At 31.7% G+C, this 23158-nt stretch overlaps 1 pseudogene; it reads left to right on the forward strand.

Moving 5' to 3' along the window:
* LOC149159467 (arginyl-tRNA--protein transferase 2-like) overlaps positions 1 to 20169 on the forward strand; it is a 33846-nt pseudogene extending 13677 nt beyond the window's left edge.
* The last annotated feature ends 2989 nt before the right edge of the window (positions 20170 to 23158 follow it).

The following is a 23158-nucleotide window of genomic DNA, read 5'->3' on the forward strand; positions in this document are numbered from 1 at the left end:
CTAGGGTTTCCCTAGTCACCGATAGTTTTCCTACAAGCCTAAAGCATGTTCGAGCTTGTTTGGATGGTTTAATCGCAGGGATTATTATGCTTGTTGAGTCTTTAAACCCCTAGCCTCTCTTGTTTCCATTGTCGTCCATGTTTTCTCTACATTCTGTTCACAATGACATGGAGAAGGAAGAAACTTTGAAAGCCTCACTATAGTCTCAAAAACCATAGGGACTTCTTCTCCGAAAAAAAAAATTGTGAAGGAATTATCTGAGACCCCTGTAGTGGATCTCTCTCCTTAATATTTGTGCAAGAGAGCCTTGTCTCTCTTAAAAGATTTGTTGGATGGAAATTTCATCGGCTTTTGGCCAAATCTAGAAGCTGTTGAAACTTGCATCATAAAAAAATGGTCCCTGAAGATTCAAGGACTAGTAACTTTCTTTGCGGTTAGAAGGGGATTCCATGTCCTTTTGTTTCTACACAAAAAGGAAAGAGATTTTATTTTCATATCAGGTTTGTATTTCATGGGCTCCATAGGCCTCTTTATCACTTCATGGACTCTTGATTTCAATTTATATTATGACATCACTAGATTCCTAGTGTGGGTTCATTTTTTGCACCTCCTTGTTCATCTCTAGGGCCTGATGCACTGAACACAATGGAAACAATATGGGCCACTATCTAAATAAATAATAACCAAAAGGAGGACAATTTTCTTGTGCTTGCATCTATGTTGACCCTAAAGACAAATCTTGGAGAATGGATCCATATCTTCGAATTGGACTAGAGCATATTTAGTTTAAATACATCATTTGTCATTGTCAGAGGAACTTCGCCAAAAAATTCCCTAGGAAAAGATATGAACAAGCCCTAACCCTTTTTTCTAAAGATATGAGTTTCCAACCAACATAAAAGAAAATACGAAAATGACATAACAAGCTTACAGACCCAAAAAAATATATTGCATCATATTCGATCCTGAAACCTTCCTTCAACAAAAACTCTTTTAGGGCCCTTCAAGATCCTAAACAAGAAGAAGATACCCCTATGAAGGAATCCCCTAATGAGGATTAGGGAAATTCAAAAGTGTCAGTGGAAAAAGAATAACAAGCCTGTTCATTAGTCATCCCTCTTGGTCCAAGCCATATTTTGAGAAAACATTAGAGGAAATTTTAGCCTAAAAGCAACATCAAGAAATTAATAAAAAAATGCTATGTAGATAATTTTTTAGTATTACGTTATTTTTATGTATGACAATTAGAGTAGTTCATGCAAAATCATGCATGGGAGAAAACACTGGAAAAACCTTCTCATCAAGCGCAATGTAAGCCCCTCTCAGGTAGGAAATCCAATAAAGGAAACCGAGAACGTGAAATAGATTCTAACTTGGCTTCAGGTTCCCAACTTTGTGCAAATTATCTGCTCCAAAAACCCCAAAAATAACTCAATGTACTATTTTTTCATTCTCTTATGCTCAGAATACATAAGAATATATTGTTGTAAGCATGAATAAGGTCTCATTTGTAATACCTATGGAAATTATTGGAATATGTATCCCATGAGTTTAGTTATTGTCTCAATAAAAGATCCCATAAAGAAATGGCAATGCATTGAATTCCCCTGGTATTTGTTGTGACTAGGCACAAATTTAATAAAATCACTTCTCATTCGTGTCTTATATATATATATATATATATATATATATATATATATATATATATATATATATATATATTAAAACATTTTAATATTTTAATTATCTATAATTCTCACCATTTTTAGGTATTTTGTTCAATAAATTTGATTTAAAATCCAACAAAGAATGGTTGGAATTCTAGGTTTGGATTGTGTTGTGTACACGATCCAAGTGTCCAAGAGATATTTGGAAGGGTTTAATCCATTTCTGTATTCAAAAATACACATGGTGTGTGTAGCATGTGCATTTTTTCATTTTATAATTGTATATGTGAATGCATAAATATGTATAATGAGTATAGATCTATCTTAACAATATGTTGAGTAAAACATCACTGAATTCTCACCCTTAGAGGAGAAAGAATTTCCTCAAATTTTAATATTTTCAACTCACAATATATTTATAGTTAAAATAGATATACTTTAATTCTCACATGTCAATCTCATGTTAAGCATGAAAGGAATCATACATCTCCCTTATAGTAAATAATACTACATTCAAAGGTTTTAACAATGATATCATTTTACTTTCTACTTCACTAACATTGAAATGATTTTTTGTTATTAATAGTTTTTCAAATGCCATATATATACTATATATTAAGATTTGCATGAATTACAACAATCTCTCAAACATAAGTATACAATTTTGCATGAATTACAGGGTCTCTCAAACATAAGTATAAAGACATAATCACATTTTTTTAATTTTGAGTTACCTTTTCTTTTTATATACTTGTAAATTTGGTACACCATTATTTCATTTAAGTTGGGCATCTAAATATTTTATTTATAGTTGACATTTTTTAGTCAACTCTACGATGAGGTTTTTTTTAATATCCTTGTAAATTTGGTACATGATTAATTGACATATTTTTTGGTTATTAATATCATTTCAAATGATATATGTGAACTCCATATAAAAAATTGAAGGGCATACAGATCTCCAAAATCACCTATAGGCCAAATAAGAAATATCTCACTTTCAATCACCTTATCTTACGTTACATTATTTAAGGTCCCATTTTAATATTTCTGAGTGACATTGAATTATTTTTTATTAATAACTTTTTAAAATGTAGTGTGAACTCTATGCTAAATACTTAAGAAGCTCTACATTTCTCTCATATTGGGTTGCAAAAGGTTTTGTTTTACACCTAATAAGTTTCTCACATTTAATCACTTATATATCAATTAGATTTTCAAATATTTATTTAATGGGAATACATTAAAATGTCATACTATCTCATATATGTTAGTTATTAATGTTGTGCAACAGAAGATACAACTATTTCATAAAAGTCACAAATAAATCACTTACAACATGTGTATTCCACTGGGATTTGAACTTCAAATCTCATGGTTTACACAATACTTTACAACAAAAGAATCCCTAATTAAGATTCCCATAATGATCCTTTTTTCTATTTTCAATTTAAATTTACAACATCAAATTTTTTTATATGTTTCTAATATTTTACCTTAACCCGAAATAAATATTTATAATTAAAACTACTAAAACTACCCTCGTGAGGAAATATTTTATATATTTTCAATAAAATATATATATTGAAGATAATAAAACAAAATAATAAAATAAATAACTTAATTTTTTATAATTTTTTATTTACGCTTCAGGGTTTTCTGTTCTTTAGAAATACGTTTGAATATCGATCACTCCTGCATTAAAATATAAATAAGAAAAACCAAACATGGAACACATCATTTTCATTTGCTGGAGAACGCATTTGAAAACGACAATTTCAAATTGAAACTATTGGACGTAGGAGCACGTTGTCACAGTGATATGAGGGGTTTAGAAATCTCACAGCATTACATCATCACAGATGACCGTTTGATGACTTGCAGTTCGCTCGCCAGGCTTTCCACGTGTCTTTGCATGCATCTGAATACAAGAAGCGTCGATCTATTGACTTTTACGCCTCAAATTTATCAAAATATTATTGAATATCGCAAAGTTTAGGTATCGTTCGCTTTCCTCGTGTGATAGTTAAAGATAGGATCCACCTCCAAGTTACAAAGGTTAGATTTCAAGTTATAAAGGTTATATGAATTTTTACAAGTTAGCAAAAGGTTAACATAAATCTTTAAAAGATACTGAAATAGGCCTATCCATATTAAATGTATGTATTTTTTTTAACTTAATGGTCTTATGAATATTAGTTGTAATTTGTTGTTGAGATTAATTTTTTTATTATGTAAAGTGAAGATAGGTTTCATGATGCTAGTGCTTTAGAATTTTCTATTTGAAGTTATAAAATTTATATAAATGTGTACAAATTAACAATAAGCAAATGGCTAGAGCATTTTACTAATAAATTATGTAGTTATTGAAGAGATATGGAATATTTATTTTTAAATAAAAATTTTCAATACTAAAATAACTATTTAGATATCTTATATAGCCACTCCCTATCTATATTGTTTGTACAAAATTCAATGTGTCTAAAAAATTTCTAATCATTAACTAACTAATATCTTTATTATTCATTCATCCACTTGTCCCTTTCATAAATAATTCTAATTTCTAAAAATGTATATCATTATTTCCTGGCTCTGTAATTTTTCAAATTTTTAAAGTTTCCTATTATCATTTTTCTTGATTATTTCAAAAAACGTTTTATTTTTAAATTAAAAAATGTAAGATAATATATTAAATTTATACTAATATGTATTGTTAATATCTAGCTTCCATTTCAAATTACATAAAGAAATAAAATGCATTTTTACTTCAATGTTCACACTCATGAAATCCATGTAATTATCCTTGTAGGAAGATTACTTTCATGAATTTATTTATTCATAATGTAAATTTGAATGGGATCCAAATAATGGATATATTTCTTAAATTATTGAATATGTATCAACATTACTATTGATACCAATATTATCAGTATCAATGGTGAGGTTATGGTCATCTTTTCAAGTAGACATTTTCATGGTAGGAAGAAAACCAATATAACATGGAAAATTTCTATGTTATTTATATTCCATTTACTCACATAAGAGGCTAGTGGTTATTGAGATTTTAAGGATTGCAATTAGCTATAACATGGTCCTTATATTAGTTATACTTTGTGAGTTGCTTCATATGATCTTCCCTCATGGAAATGTGAAATCTATTTATCATGTATCAACCTCTTCTTACAACAGTTACACATGTATAAGATTAATTAGCAATAATATATATATATATATATATATATATATATATATATATATATATATATATATATATATATATATATATATATATATCATTCTTCCAACAAGTTCTTACTCATATTAGCATGTTCATAACTTCATATTCAAGTTGATAGATAATGTCCTATCCACAACTTAGGCATGTAACTTAACTCACTTTGCATTACATATCCATGGAGTTCTTCATATCCACTTGAGAGGTCATTAATAGATTTGAATAAGTATATCACTGGAATTTTACAAACCATATATATCCACCATCAAACAAGTTACTTGTTCATACATCCAATCAAACTATTTCACAAAAATAAGTAACCCTTGTTATTTTCATGATTCACATATATCCATGACATGAAAAATTATTAGAGTGTATAATCCAAAAGAGTACCAAACATCAGTCTAGTCAAAGCACATCAATCAAGAAAGTTAGATGTTCATCCAATCTAGAATGCACTCAATGATTATTCTAAATTATAGTGAAAAAAGAGGCATACATTGCTACAAAATGATATTAACTTTATCAACATACAATATTGATAATATCATAATCTCATTATTTTCACAAAAATAACGTGACATTATTAAAAGATATATATTAACCCTTTTTAAGGAAGTTTAAACTTGAATTATTCCAAATTTAATTAAAAATCATATCTATGGGATAAAAATATGAATATGAATAATTGAAGATGGGGTAGACGTTAGGTATCCAATCACTTTGACTGACTTTTGGTGTCTGAATCAATGTTCGATAAGGAATTCTTTACCAAAGAAACTATTATCCCCTATCTTGGATTAGATCATTGGCTAATTCATTCTGAGATTTATTTTAAGGAAGCCCCATGTAAAAAACCTTTTTGTTTTGAGAGATTTTGGCTTAAGCCACTTGAGTTCTTAGAGAAAGCTAGAGTATGGTGGGAGACAATTACAATACAAGGAAATAATAAGATGCATACCTTGTAGTTGAAACTTGACGAATTGAAAGAAAATATTCTGTCATGGATAAAGGCAAAATTTGGTAATACATTAAGGAAAAACAAAGGTTGGAATATTAGATAAAGGATATTCAGTAGCATATGATTATAGAAGGGCGCTCTTTTGATTTATTGATGAAGGAGGCGATCACACTAAATAAGCTACAAATGAGAATGCAACAGGAAGAAACATTATGGCGACAAAATCTAGAGTTCAATGGTTGAAAGAGGGGGGGAAATAACTCTAACTTTTTTTACAAATCTATGATTCAACACAGGCATGTGAGCTATGTTTTCTCATTGACTAGAAATGATAGATAGAGAAGTCTACAACATTAGTAAATTGAGGAGGAATCGATAGCTTATCATAGGGATGTACTAACAAATCCTTCACACAATATAAAATTTGCTATCAATAATATTAGAACATGTACTCCAAAAATATCAGTAAGGAGCAGAAATTAGCTTTAATGTGACCAATTGGTTTCCAAGAAGTGTTGTAAGTAATCATGTCTATGCCTCAAAACATATCGCATGATCTAGATGGCTATACTTCAATGTTTTTCAAAGTTGGTTGGATTTTTTTGGACAAAGAGATTCATGAGGTGGTGGAGGAATCTAGGAAGTTTTAGTTTATGTGGGGAGGTTTGAATGCTAACTTTTTTACCCTAATTCATAAGGTTGGAAAATAATAAGATCCTATTGGTTTTAGAACCATTCCATTGTGCAATCTCATTTACAAGGTGATTTCCATTGTTATTTTTAATCATTTGAAGCCATCGTTGACAATACATATTTGTTCGGAACAAACTAGCTTTGTAGAGGGAAGAAACATTTCTAGTGGAATTATAATAGTGCAAGATATTATTCAATCTTTGAAAATTATGAATAAATCAATAATGATCATGAAGCTACATTTGTCAAAGGCTTCTAATAGGATTAGCTAAGCTTATTTACTGCAAGACCTAGATGCTTATAGTTTCTCTTGGAAATGGATCTCGTGGGTGAGATATCTTATATCAAAACCCTTTTTATCTATATTTATTAATGGTTCCCCTTCGGGTACTTTTAACCTGTCACGTGGGCTTAGGAAAGGAGATCCCTTATCCCCCTTTTTATTCATCTTGGCAATGGGAGGACTAGGGAGATTATTTTAAAAAATCTACAGGGATTGTTTGAGGGTTCCATTTATTTGGTGAAGGCCTCCCTATGAAATAACAATAATTTGTTGATGATATATGTCTATTTGGTAAACCAATCCTTATAGAGGTGAAAGAGTTTAGTTCCCTTCTCTAAATTTTTATGAAATCCTAAGGTATCCTTGTCAATTATCTCAGTGTGTCGTTAGATTTAAATTCAAAGCACACTTCGTATGGGAAACGTTTCCTTTTAAGTCTCACCAACAAGATTGAAAATTAGACGTTTTGACCTTCGAATTTTACAACAATATTGGACCTCATGAAACCAATGTTTCAAGTCATTCCCATTTATCAAATGTTGTTTATGTCTACACCTAAGTTTATTTGGAAGACTTTTATTTATAAATGGAGATATTTCCTATGAAGGGGTGCAAATAAGGAAAGAAAATGATCCTTGGTGGCATGGGAAACTCTAATTCTACCAAGGTTTGTTGACGTGTTAGGTTTGCGTGACTCAGAAACATTAAGTGTGGAATTAGGGGTAAACTTATGGTGATGGTGGTTGGTAGGTGGGATAGATTTATGGAATAAGATCTGGTTGCAAAATAACATTCCCCTCTTGTAGCAAGAGGAAGATTGAGATATAATTTGATTGTTGATGGATCAAGTATATGGAGATGGGCTCAGGAAAATAAAAAGGTGGTGATGAGTCTTTCTTTTTGGGAGATACATAAGGGGGGTTAAACCATGTTTTGGGAAGAAGCATGGAAATAGTTACCACGAATTACTAAGAGAGAAGACATTAGAATTTTGAAACTTTTTACAATGAACTTAGGAGCAGTGCGGGTTAGGCACTAATGGCAAGTGGAGATAGATGATGAAATTTGGAAGAGGTGGAACGTTAAGCAACTCTAGCTCTTCTCATCTCAGGTATTTCCATGGGAATTATTTCAACAAGAATTATTGGAAAGAAAAATACAATTATCACGAGAGAAAGATTTTTGGTGTCTCGGTAATAGTCCTACAAGAATGTTAAATTTAAATGAAGCTCACTCATTTCTTATAGGCCATGAAGATCAAGAGAAAAACAATATTTGGAGCAACATCTCGTCAGACATTCACTATCCCAAAATTTTGACTTAGCTATTGTTGATTGTAAGGTGCAAACTACTTACTTGGGAGTGGATTAGAAAAAATGGTGTTGAAGGACCATCCTTTTGTACACTTTGTTCACATGCTAAAGAAAATATAGAGCATATGCTTAACTCATGTACATTTTCAAAGGGAGTGTGGTCCATTCTTCCCTTCGTTTTCGGTAATAATAATGAAAACCAAGTCAATATAGTAGAATCATTAGTTTTATGGAATTGTTCTATGTTAAAAGACCCTATAGTTAATAGTGATTGGATCCTAGTTACATGTTTTATTCTCTGGAATTTGTGGAAGGAAAGGAATGCAAGAATTTTTAGGGATAAGAAGAGTTTGGTTACTATGTTAAATGACGCGATTATACAAAAAATTAGAGAAACCCTTCTTGTTGTCTCTTGGTTGATCGATGATTGAAAGGTAGACATTTTAGAGGTAGCAACCTTGAAGAGACTAAATTTGACTTAAAACATGAGCATTCTCATAGATAAGCCTCTTCAGGACCTGACTTCTTCATAAAATACTTATTTTCCCCTTCATTGTGCTATTATCAAATTGACTTTTGATGGACCTTCTCAGGGTAACCCTAGAATTTCCTATTCTGGAGGTGTATTTTTTTATTGGAACTCATCTACATCGAGAATATTTTCTCAGAGTTTTGGATTGAATAGTAAAAATATGGTAGATTTTTTGTCTTATGGAGAGTCACATGTGTAGGGAATAGAAGAGGGAACACAAATACAAACTGGCTTTTATAGTAACAAATAAATCTATTCTCAACTAACTTATTTTTCCTATTCAATTAACATGTAACATTGTTTTATGGGATAGAGTGCTCTCCATATTTTGAAAAAATAATAAAGCCAAGTCACTTCATAGGATTTAAAAACATTTTATTAAACCTATCATTTAATTCGCGAGGAGCACATGCATGAATTTGATACTTTAAAAAATTATAACAGAGTGTCAACAAAGTTCATGCAAGCACACAGGGTATCACCAGTTCATTACTTTGTGGGCATAAATCTATTCATGGTAAGGGGTTTTGTGGCCTAGGTTGGGTTCGATCCCCTAGTTGAGAAAATAGTGCAAGAATACACAAAGTTATGTATTTTAGAGATAAGGATTAATTTTGAGAAGAAAACTCATAGACACCAGTAACTATATATATATATTTTTTTAAGATATTTAAATATTTCATGGTATTGGGAGGAAGCAAATTCTACAACTTAGTATGGGGGAGATGTGTAATTCCCTCCTTGCTTAATATTGAGTTTACATTTGTCCCTTTTGAAATAAAAATAAAATATTTTCTACATAAAAAACCAATGTCAACCAATAAGAAACAAAAATCAATATTCATATTTGGTTACTTTTAATTAAAAGCATTCTAAAACATCAATAATCATAATCTCACATTCTTTCTCCATTATTGATATTACAACTGAGTCTTAGAAATATGTCTTAAACATATTTAACTCTCACACTTAATTATAAATAAAATAGTTAATTGTTCATGTGAAGTAAAATAATTTTATCTCAAAGAATATTATATTTTCAATTTTAAGTGTGAGAAAGATGTATAATTTTTAATTTTAGGTCTTCAATAAATTACTTGAATATCATGTAAATTAATTTATTTTAATATCAACTTTCTTTATATATACAAAGAAATAAATCATTTTAGTGTTGTTTATAATAAAATGTTCCAATGCCCAAAAATAAGAAATGATTAAGAAAAAAAAATTCAATTACTTTCTAATATGGGTAATAAGAAGGAAATGTAAAATTCATTTCATTATTCATATAAAATTAATATATGATATTTAAAAGATACTAATGATAATGAATAATTTAATATAAAGTATAGATAAAGTATTAAAATATTTATGTGTAGTTAAAAATATATTAGTAATAAAGCCCTAAGGGATACTTCAGTTGATCAAGTTCTTGTTGCTAAGTATCTCGTCTATCCCGAGGTCACAAGGTCAAATCTCCTGAACGCCCTTAGGGTTACGCCCTACTATTTTTCTAGCCCACAGGGGTTTGGTCTTGTGGTCAGCGAACGGTCTGCTAAGTCGTTGGTGCTACTGTGAAAGTCACGGGTTCAAGTCTCGTCTTACCCTGAGGGACTGTTCCTTGGGGCTGGGTGGTTCCTCCTAGCTGTTATAGTGGTATCCGGTGGGATTCGACCCCGTGTAACACTATTACAATACTACCACCGTTGTAGATTCAGCTATATATATATATTTAACCAAAACAATATTTTAATATGAACATTGTGATTCATAAGTAAAATATTTCAATGCACATGTTAAGTAAAATGTTTTAATGTTGAATACTTATATAAAAGACATTTAAAAATCCATCTTAATCACATATTAAGTAACATGCCACTCAAATGTCATGAGGAGAGAATGTTTCCTCAAATTTTGATCTTTTTCAACTCGTGATAGATTTATAGTTAAAATGGATATACTTTATTTTTCGTGTGTCAATACCATGTTGATCATGAAAGGAATTATACATCTCCCTTATAGTAAACAAAACAACATTCAAATGTTTTAACCATAATACTTTTTTACTTTCTACTTCACTTAACATTGAAATAACGTTCTTATTTTAATAGTTTTTCAAATGCCATGTATCATCTCCCTATTAAGAGTTGCATGAATTACACAACTCCCTCAAAGATAATTACAAATAATGTATGAACATAATAATACCTTATTGTTCTTCACTTACTCTTTCATTTTATATACATGTAAATTGGGTACAAAATTATTTCACTGAAGTTGGGCATTGAAATATTTTATTTATAGTTTACATGATTTTTATTGAAGGAATCACATATCTTCCTCATATAAGAATTTAATTTCCATGTATTTCCAAGCGAGAGATGAGAAGATATTGATATTAAGTGACATGTTTTTTTTATTAATATATTTTCAAATGACATATATGAACTCCATAGAAAATATTGAAGGATATAAACATCTCCAAAATCACTTATTCGTTCAATAAGAAATCTCTTACTTTGGATTACTTTACATTAATTAAGGGGCATTTAATATTTATTTATGAATTACATTGAATTTTCTTTTATTAATAATTTTTTAAAATGTTTTGTGTGAACTCTATCTTAAGAATATAAGAAATTAGATATCTCTTTCATATTGGGTTATAGAGGGTGTTTTTTTTTACTCCTATTAAGTTTCTCAATTTTGATCTTTCATATATAAAATGGATATTGAAATATTTATATAATACGAACAAATTGAAATATCTAATTTATTTATGTCTAATTTTTTTTTTCATATTAATATATTTTTAAATACCACATTTCAACTTCACAAAAAATTGCACACATTTTCTTATCTCTATATATAAAGTTGACACAAATTTATTTATTTAAAATTTAAGAAATTACACATCATTTTTATGATGAAGAAGAAAAGTAAGCACAAAAATCTAACATAAATAAAATATATAATAATTAAATATAAACATAATTAAAATTCCAAGAATTAAAAGGGAAAAAAAATATTGTATTACAATACTCTATATAAAATAAAAGAGTATATAAAATATGCAATTATATTTAAGCAATTGTTTTAGGGAAACTTAGTTCCCCACAAATGAGATCTAAAATGAATAGCTAAATTTAAAAACATTTTTTTAAAGATAATTTAAATAAAAAAACATTATTTATTTATAAGATGTATGAAAGAGAATTGAATCATTTTTACTAAAAGGAAAAATTGATTTAGATATTCCAAAAGGTAAATTCACATGAGTAGTTATCAATTGTATATTAATAAATTGATAGTGTTATACTAAAATTTATTTATACTATTTCTTATATATTATTTATCAATATTGTGCAATTGAAAATATAACAATTTCTTAAAAGTCACAAATAGGTCGGTTAAAGCATATATTTGATTGGAACACAATTAGGGAAACTAAGTGTTTACCAAAGCACTCTAGTTAAGATTCTTTCAATATACTTACATTAATGTTGTCAAAAATATTTATAGGATTAGGAGTTTCAAGTGAGAAAACATTTGAAATAGTTTTTAACTTTTTCTATTAATGATAGGTTTTTTTTATTATTTTTTTCTATTTCAATTATTGTTTCTTAATTTTGACATTTCTAATTTTTTTCACTATTTATGTTTTTGTTTTATTTATTTATTTATTTTTTATTTTGGTTGGTTTAATCCATAGGGATTTAAACTTTGAATTTCATGATTTATAGCATAGTTACCAAATTGGGTCCTATTTCCCAAAAATTACCTAAATTTGCCAATTCTGTTAAGTACCAAATTTGCCACTTCAATAAAGTACAACTTTTGTATGATGCATTATGGCGTAGTCAAAACTTTCTGGTACCTCGCCTGAATTGTCGCCTCCAACCTTCACTGTCCAATGTGATTCGTGCCCCCAACACATGATCTTCCTTTCCATAGAGTTAGTGAATCTTTGGGACAATCATTCAGTCACTCATATTTGACCTAGATCATTCAGTCATTCATATCCGACCCAAATCAACTAGAATAATGTCACTCATATCCCACCCAGATCAAATAGAGCAATGTACAAACGTAACTTGATAAGTATCTCGCAACTGGTAACTGACTTGAACAAGAGAAATAGTGCTTACCCAATAAGCGTTACTAAGCAAGTGCAAGCTCGGAACCTCCATTGTACCTACTCCCTCCTTATCACCCAGCCCGTTATGCCCAACATGAGCATCGGTGGATCAAGGGAAACCTCCATTCTACCTACTCTCTTCTTATCACCCAGCCTGTTATGCCCATCATGAGCATCGGTGGATCAAGGGAAGGAAGAATCTCAATCCATAAATGTCTAAAGCAGACTGCCCTCTCTAAATTACTTCAATAGGTAATAAATCCAGTCAATAAGTACTTAATACAATTAATCAACAAGTTGTAAGTTTCATGTTTTGACCTGCCGAACCATGGTGGAAATAATGGAGGGAAAGATACCGAGGAAAACCCAGGTTGTATAAGATGGCCACTGTGAAGGTCTCCTTAGTTTCTCACCCAGGTTGTATAAGAGGGTCACAGTTAAGTTCTGGTTCTCTTAGTATATTCTATAAATTATGTTTATATAAAAAATTAATTCCTATATTGTAAAGATTATAAAATGGCATATTGTAATTGTAAACCAGTAGTTCCTATATATAAAATAAAATAGACAGTAACTCTCAAATCTAAAATAATAGAAAAATATTAAGTGGCCTGAATGTTTGTAAATCGCATTTATATTTTCCAAATTTTGAATCATTTTTTAATATCTAGTATTTCAATTTTTACATTGAATTTTAGTTTTGAATTTTGTTTCTTATTATTAGATTTTACTTTTACATGTTTTCTAGTGAAAGATATTTATAAATTTGATGCATTTTGCTCCTTATTATTTCTGAACTATTTTAGAGAGAAAGGTTCTATAACATCTTAGATAGGGGAAATTAATATTAGAGACAGGTAAAGATAAATATCTCTATTAAAAAATAATTTAATAAATTTTCATTAAAAAATTTAATATACTGATTGTTCATTCAAATTTTAAAATAAAGTTAAAGAAAATGTTAAGTATTTGTAAAATATGTATTACTGAATTCTATATTGAATTTTACATTGTTGATTTTTTTTTTTTTAAATGAATTTGAATTTAGTTACCTTAATTTATATAATATTTCACAACAAATACCGTCACTAATTAAACTTCCCACCCCTCTTTTTGTTTTTTTGGTTTTCAATGTGGACCCACAACATCAACTTTTATATTTTTATTTTTTTTTCGCTCACCAACCAGGAGGCTTGAACCTGGAATCTCAAAAATTGATCTACCCTCGAACAAATATATTATATATTTCAATGGAACTGATATACTTGAGATAATAAAATAAATAACTTTAATTTTTTTTTCAACTCCGAATAAAAATGGTCTTCTATTGCTTTCAAATAGATACGTTTAAATAACGATCATTCATACATTAAAATATGAATGATAAAAACAAAAATTTAAGTTGAAATATTTCGTAGATTAAAGCATCCCTAATCTCACTAACTGTTCGCTAGCATGTCAGTTAAATTTTCGTCTGAACACGAAAGCGTCGATCTGAACATTTCTCAACTTTCTCAAAAGATTATTGAATTTTGCAAACTTGTAGGTATTGTTCTTGCAAACTTTTAGGTATCGTTCGCTTTTCACGCTTTTCTCATGTGATAGTTAGGGGAAGGGGGAGTGAGGGTTCCTCCTTCAAGTTACGAAGATTATATGAATTTGTATAAGTTAGCTTTAAAAGATATTTGAAATAAGTTTATATATACATTTTAAGATTATATAAATTTGTACAAGTTAGCTTTAAAAGATATTGAAATAAAATAAGTTTATATATAGATTTTATGAATATTAGTTGTATATGTGTTGTTTTTAATTTAACCATAAGAATTTTATTTTTTTGTTTCTTATGCTAGTGGTTTAGGGTTCTATCATTCTCCACCTTAGTAAATGGAAAAGGAAGTGGGGATTTTGATTTGAAGTTACAAAGATTATATGAATGTTTACAAATTAACAATAATCAGATGATCTAAAAATTTTATTAAGAAATTATGTAGCAATTAAAGAGATATCAATATCTATTTCCAAATAAAACTTAATAAATATTTAATAAAATTAGGAGAAAATTCTTTGCCATTTTAATTTGCAATTTTTTAGTAGTAAAATAGTCATCTAGATTTTTTATATGGCCACTCACTCTCTTAGTGGGCTTACATTATTTGTAGAAAACAAAACATGTCCACTTATGTAAAATTTCTAATTATTAATTCACTAATATCATTATTATTCATCCATTCACATGTCCCTTCCATAAATAATTCTAATTTCTAAAGGTGTACATTATTATTCCTGCTATCAACAAATTTTCTATTATCATTTCTAGCTTTCTTGGTTATTTCAAGTAACATTTATTTTTTAATTAAAAAAAATGTAAGATACTATATTAAATTTATACCAATGCATATTCTTAATGTCTAACTTCCATTTCAAATTCCACAAAGAAATGGAATATATTTTTACCTTAGATGCTCACCCTTATTGAATGCATGTAATTATCCTTGTAGGAATATTACTTTCATAAATTTTCTTTTTCATAATGTTATTTTGAATGGGATGCACATAAAGCATATATTTCTTGAAATACTGAATATGTATCAATATTACTACTGATACCAATATAATTAGTACTAATGGTGAGGTTATGGTCATCCATCGAATTAGGAATTTTCATTGTAGGAAGAAAACCAATATAACAAGGAAAAATTCTATGTTATCTACATTCCATTTACTCAAGGTGAGATGCTCATGGTCTTTGAGGTCTGAGGATTGCATGTATCTATAACATGCCCCTTAGTTTATCCAAGGTGATAATATGCCCCTTAGTTTATTCAAGGTGATAACATGCCCCTTAGTTATACCTTTCGAGTTACTTCATATGGCCCACATCATGGAAATGTGTAATTTCTCGATCATGTATCAACCTCTCCTTACAACACTTACACATATCTAAGTTTAATTAGAAATAACATATATAGATATATATATATATATATATATATATATATATATATATATATATATATATATATATAAACACACACACATTTACATATACACATCAAATAGCTCATTTTCTAACAAGTTTTAAATCATATTAACATCTTCACAACATCATATTCAAATTGATGGATAATGTCTTATCCACAACTTATGTGTGCAACTTCAAGTTACATTAAATATCCATGTGGTTCTTCATATACACTTTAGAGGTCATTAGTAGATTTATACAAGAAGTTTAGATTAATAGTACAAATCATATATATACACCATAAAATCAAGTCACTTATTCATACGCCCAATCAAAGTATCCAACAACATTATATAACTATTGTTATGTTTGTGATTCTTATATATTCATGCCATGATGAATTATTAGATGACTGTATAATCCCAAATAGTACCAAACATAATTCTAGTTGAAGGACATCAATCAAGAAATTCATGTAATTAACAAATCTAAAATGCACTCAATTATTATTGTAAATTAGAGCGAAAAGAGAGACATTACAACACTAAAAACAGATATTAACTTTATTAACATAAAATATTGATACTCTCATAATATGATCATTTTATCAAAAAGAACATGACATTATTTAAACATATATATTATTCATTGTGTACCTTCCTCCATCTCTCTCCTCTCTCTCTCTCTCTCTCACACACACACATGCTCACTCTCTCCCTTCCTTGTTCTTCTCTCTTCTCTACTCTCCCTTTATCTCCCTTACCCATTGGCCACTATCACCAACCTTTCCCTCTCTACATTTCCCTCTTCCTACCTCTCTTTATCTACCCTGTGACTCTATCTCCCTCTTAATTTCTGACTCTCACTCATTAACTCTCTCCTTATCCATTTACACCTCTCTCCTTCATTCCCTCTCTTTATCCTCCTTTGTCTCTCCACACTTACTCCACTTCCTTGATTTCCATATATGTCCCTCCTTCCCTCCCTCGCTTACTTATTCCATCATTTGAAGCAAACTTCCAGCTATATCTCTCCCTCCCTCCCTTGCTCCCTACATCTTAAAGATTCTAGACATGAAATAACATCCATGTTCTCAAAAATAGACACATTCTTGAAAGCATGTGTTTTTTTGAAATCTCCCCCACACTGTTGAAATCTTACTCATGCTTTTGAGAATGTGCACATGTTCTTGAAAACATGCACAATAATTTGAAAATGTGCACATGTTCTTGAAAATCCAAACTAATATGTATGTGAGGCAACATGGGGAGCACAAAGTCTATAGTATTACGAACATGTACACATATTTTAAATATTTCTCACTTTTTCTTACATTAGTGATTTCATTATGGCCCCATTATGACTTCTTACGCCATCATTATCTTCGAAGCACCCTCATAATAGATTAAAATCATGATATAGTGGAACTTGCATAACATAATTTAGTTTAGTAATGCACCCTGAGTAAGTTGCTATGTATTTAAAATGATGCTAATAAGAATTAAAGCCTATTGGCATGATTTGTATTGGAATCCAAAGTTTTGTGACCCATGTTAAACAAGAAAAAATGAATCTATAGAAAATACAAAATTACACTGATAAAAGCATGAATTGCCAAGAGTCTACACCCATGGGTTGGCATATGTATTGCTCTAGTCTACAAGATCTATTAGTTTATTTACTCAACTACACCATTAACCTATATACTTGTTTTACCCTCTTATTTAGTCAATGTTGAGCACTTAATGAAAGAGGCTCAACATTGGAAGCTGGACGAGGAGAGGGGTGAACTCCTTTATCATTTTAATTTTTTGTATTTCTCATATGGTATATTTGTCTATGTTTTTATGTTGTTAAATGAGTTTTAAAACTATTATTTTATGTGCTTTTGCAAAGTGATCCATTGCCTAAAAGATATAAAATTTTACTTTGCAAATTTTCGTATCACCGTCAATTTTGTATAACAGAGTAGTTTGGTATCAGTGCTTAAGGTTATTTTGAAGGTTTGATTTTGTTTGCATGTTTTTTATGATGCTTGCAAGGTTGAAGCTCAAAATAGGAGAAGGACAGCTTGTGGAGTCAAGGTCTCAAATTGTTTCAAGGAGAACACGCATATCTCAAGATTCACTAATCATGGCACATGAAGGTCATGAAGGGATGTCTGAAGATGAGATAACTTTTAAAAAATATTTCTTTGAAATGTCTGAAATGGTGAAAGTTGTTTATGAGGAGAGGAACTTAAGGTTGCAAAGAGAGAGCTCAAAACCTCCAAAAGGAGATGGAGGAAAATGATACAAACCTCCAAAAGGGAATGGGGTGAATGGTGACAAGCCACTACCTTAACCTCCATCCTCATGCTCATCCTCATATTCTACTACTTCTAACCCTTCACAAACACCTCAAAATTCTCCAAAGGGACATGGAAAAACTCCTTTCTTAAAGCTTGACATAAAGTTTGAATTTCTTATGTACAATGCAGAGGCAAATACTGACAAATTAGATAATTGGGTTCATTAGATTGAAGCGTATTGCAGGATACAAAGAATCAAGGATGATGAAACCAAAATCCAGCTTGCTTCTCTTAGGTTGTGTTAGACTCCGTCTTCTCAAATCCTCTGTTAGAGTCCAATTCAGACAAGTGGCTGTCAAAGTCTCTTTTCAAATATGCAGGCTAATGTCAACCAGCCTTCACCAACCACAGCTTAGATGTTTGCATAGCTTGTTCTCAGAATGTTTCAATAACACTTGCAGGCCAGAAGGGAGCTTCGATAAGTTTTCATATCAGGATTATCATCGTCAAAGTCCTCAAAGGTATTTCTTCTTCAAAACTCGGTTTTGAAGAAGAAATTTTCAAGTTTGTTTTCTGTAAATACGCTGCCATGCTACCAGTGTACTTCTCAGAGATCGAAAGGTTTACCATGTATCGTGATTGAGATTCCAAAGTTAAAGACTTGTTGCATTGAAGGCTTGTGTTGAAATTGGGTAATTACCTGCTGACACTAAATTTCCCCTCACAACTGTGAAAAGATTGACAGCTGGTATGAAGAAAAAATTGAAGGGAGTTTCTAGAGACGTAGAATATACCAGCAGTATCTCATTTCAAATTGCAGCCAGCCTGAGGCGTAAGCTGGTGCCAGAAAACATAAAGAGTGCATTTGATGTTTCATTGGATGTCAAAGGTCACAAAGAAATGTCAGAACAACTTTCTCCCATGGTAATAGCAGAGAAATTGGCTTCCAAATTAGAAGCATCTGGACTTTCTGGTTTCCTTGTACAAGCGTGCAATGGCCATCTTAATTTCATGTCTGTCAGTGTATCAAAGGATTCGATGCAGAGTTTTCATTGTGAAAATTTTCCTGTTATGGAATGTGATCTACCATCTCCAACGAAAACTGGAGGTAATTGTAAAAGAGACAAGGATTTTGATGATAATAAAAGTTTTCAGCATCATGAAAAACACAAGCTGGAGATTCGTATGAAAAGATCAACATTTGATCCTGAAGAGTTTGCCTTGTACAAGAAGTATCAAATAAGGGTGCATAACGATAGACCGAAGGAAGTGCGGGAGAGTTCTTACAAAAGATTTCTTGTGGAAACTTCACTTATTTTTGTTCCACCAGGGAATGACAACTCTACTCCTCCTTGTGGCTTTGGCTCATTTCACCAGCAGTACTTGATTGATGGTAGATTGGTTGCTGTCGGTGTGGTTGATATATTACCTAAATGTCTTTCAAGTAAGTACATGTTTTGGGATCCTGATTTGGCGTTCTTATCACTTGGGAAGTATTCAGCTCTAGAGGAAATAAAATGGGTGCAAGCAGCACAAAAGCACTGCCCTACTCTTCAGTACTACTATCTTGGTTACTACATTCACTCTTGTCCGAAAATGAGATACAAGGCAGCATATAATCCTTCGGAACTTCTATGTGTTGTGCATTACCAGTGGACTCCTTTCCAGCTTGCAAAGCTGGTGCTTGATAAAGCAGCATACCTTTGTTTCTGTGATGTTTGTTACCATGCAGAACCAATTTTAAAGCCCTGCCACTGATGAAATGCATGATTCCTATGGGCAAGATGATCATGAAATGGAGGATAATCTGGAATTCCATGATGGAGAGTTACATGAATTTCAAAGCTCAGGTAGCAGTGACCATTCCATGGGTGTTGAGAATGGCGTTGAAGCACCCGCTGTGGATTTTGATACTGAAGATATTGGTGGGGTTTTAATTCAATGGAATGGTCTGCGGTTTCAATTTAAGGACTTGAAGGCTTCTGGTATTATGGGTCGACGGAGGTTTGATTTGTTAACCGGACACTTGCAGAAGTATATTAAAGTAGTTGGCACAGAACTTTCTGAATGTATTGCTTACTGTCTGGGTTGAGTGCACAATGTATCTCTAGCAGTGTTCATTGTAATATTATGTTGCATATACTATTTGTCTCTTTCTATTATAGGCGGAAATGCAAGCGGTGGCAGTGATGCAACTAAAGAACAGCATGTGCATGCGGCCTATTTTCTTTACAACACAGTCAGTAAGGATTAGCAATCGGCTTGAGTGATGACAATGATGGCAGCTTGCTCTCAGTTGCCATGGTTGTGGAGGCAAAATCGTGTTTGAGCAATTTGGAAGGCCGAAGCTGCATTACATACCCGTGGATAGCATTTAAAGTGTGCGCTACGCATTGGAGGTGTGCGCTATGCACCAAGCTGAGCGCTACGCATTGGGCATCAGCAGCCAGTGTAAAAATACACAGGCGCTATGCATCAGGCTATGCGCTATGCACTGGGATAGCGCGCTACGCACTCAGTCCAGCACAAAATTTGTTTATATTTATGCACCCAGATCATGTCTAATCACCTCCAAGTCTGCAAATCTTCTTGCTCGCATTCGACGGAATTGCAATAACTCAGTACTTTTACTTCGCGAGATTGAACTATACCAATTCCGCTTTTGCTGCTGCAACAACAAATTTAATCCCAGTAGTCACGTTTGTGATGGCCACTATTCTGAGATATAAAAACATCGACATTAGGAGCCTGAGAGGGCTAGCAAAGGTTGTGGACACTATTGTTTGTGTAGGTGGTGCAATGGTGATGACCTTATACAAGGGTTCTGTAATTAAAATGCTAAATGCATACAATTCCACAGCTAGCAATAGCATATTGGTTTCCATTCTGCTTTTTGCCAGCGTTTTTGCTTGCTCGTCCTGGATTATATTTCAGGCTCCAGTTTTGAAGAAGTATCCAACTCAATTGTCATTGACTGCACTGATGTGTATGTTCGGAGCATTGCAGCCTGGTGTAATTGCTTTGATTTTTGAGCATCACACATCAAGTGTCTGGACCATTGGCTGGAATCTTGAGCTTCTCAGCTACGTTTATACGGGGTTGATTTGTTTGTGCAAACGTAGTGTGTACACTTAAAAGGACTAGTATTTGCAGCAGTTTTCAATCCATTGAATACCATAGTAGTGGCAATTTTGGAATGCTTCATTCTTCATGCAAATCTTCACGTTGGAAGTGTGGTGGGATCGGTTTTGATCGTGGCGGGTCTGTATTCTGTGATGTGGCAGTCAATTGCAAATACTCCGGCATTCGATCCATGCGGTGGATTTAATCCATATTATCAAGATCTTTTCCTAATTTTGGTAAAATGGCCAACGCATTTCCAGAAATTTGGGGGCAGTTGTAATTTCCAGAATGTGCAAAGTGGCAGAGAACAAGATCTGATTGCCTATGTTTGTCTTCAGTAATGGGATTGACACCTGTAAATGCCACCTCTTCATCAGTTATCAATAGATTCGAGCAGAAAATGGAGCGCTTTTCTATCTTCAGAAACGCTGATTGGCTCTTAGTTTTGTTTGTTTACTAATGATAAAACAAATTCCTTGTCTTGGGGTCGATTTGTTTTCCCCTAGCAGAGTTTATTTAATGTATTGAAAAAACCATTTGTAGAGGTTGGAGAGAGTTCTGAGAGCGGTGCGTGGAGAAAAACAGAGTTTCATTGTATAGTTTTGACAGGGATTCAATAAAAAAAAAATATAGCTCTGACTCCTGAGATTCTTGTGGTATGACATTTGACATATGTTGCTTCTCTGTCTCATACGTTCCTTGTTATGTTTACTGTTTCATTTCATAATCATTTCTGTTGAATACTTTTAAGTGATAAAGGCAGAATTCAAATTATTTGCTCTGTCTTGAGGAAGTGTTCATATTTAATGTTTTCTTCTGTTTGACAAGGATCCATCTTCTATGCCCTTGTCGACTTCTCAGCAGTCTTGCCATTCCGTTTATCTCAATTTAAATGTTAAATTTCTTTCCTATCTTGCCTCAGGAGATAATCTGTGTTTTTTATTACATTTCCCTGTTCAAGCTGTTCTTTGCCCCATGCAGCCCAGAAAACCCAATTATTCATTAAAACCTCATTTCATATCTCTTTACTAGCCTAAAATCAGTATTCCTTATCGGTCATCTCAGCCCCTTTGATTATATTTTGCCGAGATAAACCCGAAGAGAGCCCTCTCCTTTCCTCGTAGGGCTAGCTACGAGGCTGAGCTTGGTTTGATGTTGCCTCGAGTTTTGCCTTCCTCAGCCTGAGGCAGATTCGAGCGCTAACAGGTTGGAAAGTGCAACACCGATTTGGTGGTAGGTGAAAACTCAAGAGGACATGAATAAAAGTGGTAAGGTTTTATCCTCTTGGAATTATTTTTTTGTTGCAATAAGATGAGAATTTTATCTATTAGCATACATGCAAAAAGCTATAATGGATTGGAAAAACATTAGGAAAGCTAAGGGTAAAAATGTGCAAAGCTATACTCAAGAATTTAGGAAAAGATCTTTGATTTTGGGTATAGATTTATCCTCTCGAGACACTCTACTCAAATAGATTCGAGGTTTACATAGTTATTTGAGAAACATAATTCTCATGTTTAACCCTACAAAACTAGATGAAGTTTGTGTACAGGAAACTCATTTAGAAGCAAGGGGAAAGAATGGTCCCCAATATGGAAGCAAAAATCCGTTCAAGAGTGGAGACAAAGGAAAGGGGAAAGCCAAAGAAAAAGGGGAGAAGAATGCTTCAGTCAAGAACGAGGGAGAAAAAACTCACATGTAAACATTTGTTCAAAAGAAGGTCATGATGAAGATCATCGTTGGAAACTTCATCCTGAAATGAGACCTTGAAAGTTTAACAACAAAGGGAAACAAAAGACTTCTACAACTACACAACATGATTTAGGATCCAATTCCAGGGATGAAACAAAGGTCACAACCATGGGATTTAAAGGTAAGGAATTTATTGCAAGTACTAGTTTTTCCAGTAACCTCAATGAAACTCAACACGAAAACGAAAGAATAGAGTTTGTCCACAT

Source organism: Pinus tabuliformis, chromosome 5_2 (genome assembly GCF_031772625.1).
Source record: "Pinus tabuliformis cultivar Carrire ecotype Pingquan chromosome 5_2, CPIR1, whole genome shotgun sequence".
Lineage (NCBI taxonomy): Eukaryota > Viridiplantae > Streptophyta > Pinopsida > Pinales > Pinaceae > Pinus > Pinus tabuliformis.